We start from the raw sequence: 1,901 nt of genomic DNA on the forward strand, positions 1-1,901 counted from the left end.
CACTTGACTGAGATTTTCTGCTGAAATTAGCCTACTTGAGAGCTCATAATAGAATAAGAAAAGGGAAAGGTATGACTTTGGCTTTGTGTTTCATTTTGTTGTAAATAGCTCACCCCTGAGGAGTGAAAACAAATCCAAAACTACTACTCATTGGTGCAATATTACTATGACTAGCTCATCAGCCCATGCCGCAAGAACACAAACACTAGCTGAGGTTTTTCCATTCTTCAGCCCAGGGGTGCAGTCATGAGACTTGATCATTAAAATTAATAACAACAACTGCCACCTCATAAAACACCATTTTAACATGCACAATTGCTATTATGGCCTCGAAGACAAGGAACCTGCCTTAAATTATAGTCAGTATCAATAAAACTTGCCCAAATGTGCTACAAAATCCAAACCTAGCAACCTGGAATTGTTTCACCTTCTGTTGTCCCACACAAAGGCCCGAAGCAAACTGGGTATTTTCTATACAAGCCTCAGGCAGAATTTTCTCATAGTAGATCCATCCACATTAGATGGAATCTGAAGCACTTCATGTTGGATCCATCATGCAAGATCCAAACAATGATGTGTGATGCATTGGTATTACCGTAAAGGGTGGTCATGCATGTTCATTTCTCCTCCAAAAGCAAACCAAGTCCAAGCTCATTGTTCTGATGGATGCCACTCATAGGTACCCGAGCAAGAAGGAAAGTATTTAATCAGCATTTAGTAGTGTCGGCAGGGTGAGTGCCATGAAATAATTGAACTTTTGTGGAGAGGATGATAAGATGAGGCTGTTCACCATTGCAAATTTCCTTTGTTTTTTTGGTTGGATTGGTGTTTAGATGTATGTAACTCCTAGTAGAATAAATGGGAATTGAGTGTAAAAAGTAGCAACACAGGGACAGGATGAGAGAGCTCACCAGGTAAAGTCTAAGTGATTTTATACCTTCAGTCCTTTGAGTGGAATCAGAGGCATCTGTGAATGCCATAACCACTGTGACTGAGGTGCAGGTAGAAATGCCATTCCAAGATCTCTGGTCTATAAAAAAAAAAAAAAAAACAGGACCCAAAGCTGAAATATGACTGAATATCCCAATTGTCCTTTATTCAAAAACATGTATGCAAAACTCCCTGTACCCAGTACCTCCCAGCTGTTCCAGATGAATACCCTATTAGTTAAGGTAATTAATGACTCTTAGGTTATATATAGGTTAATTTGTTGCTGCCTTGGAGACAGAGTCCTCTGTTTGACCATATAAAGACTGCACAGTTTTTGATCGCTATCAGGGCTGGTCTGGATTTGAACTCGCATTCTAGTAGACAAACTTCCTAGTACTCCACAGCCAGTTGCTTAATCCATCAGTCACTCCGTTCCATTGCTTAGGAAGCTGTAAGCCCCAGCTAGGTTTGGCATTGGAAAAACACCCCCAAAATGGATGAGATATTTATCTAGGTGGAAGGGAGGGGGTACTGGCAGGAGTCCCTAGGTAAAAGCCTGGGCTGACTTTCTAATGTTTTACCCCTACCAGTACAAACATGCTTTGTTATGAAGGGAATTACCCCATGATGAGCTGTGGGCTTCCCTTGCTGGACTGTCACGTGTACCCCAAAAACATAGTTCAAAGCTAGCTCCACTCCACCACACAGGAGTTCAAAGCATAGGCATGCTTTAGTTGTGCTTTTTATACACGCATACATTTACTGGTATATATTTGAATATATAAAGGGCACTTATCTGGAGACCCATACTTCCAAAATGGAAGCTACCAAGCTGGCTTGCAGACAGCAGCATTGAATGGTTGCAGTGGAATCGGTCTGACTTGTTGGATTTCTCCGCTGATAATTTATTTGTCGAATATACTGCATTAGCCTCAGCTTCTTGACTTTGTTTCGGGGGGGGGGGGGGGGGG

This window comes from Gavialis gangeticus, unplaced genomic scaffold, assembly GCF_001723915.1.
Source record: "Gavialis gangeticus isolate Ggan-Ray unplaced genomic scaffold, GavGan_comp1, whole genome shotgun sequence".
Taxonomy (NCBI): Eukaryota; Metazoa; Chordata; order Crocodylia; family Gavialidae; genus Gavialis; species Gavialis gangeticus.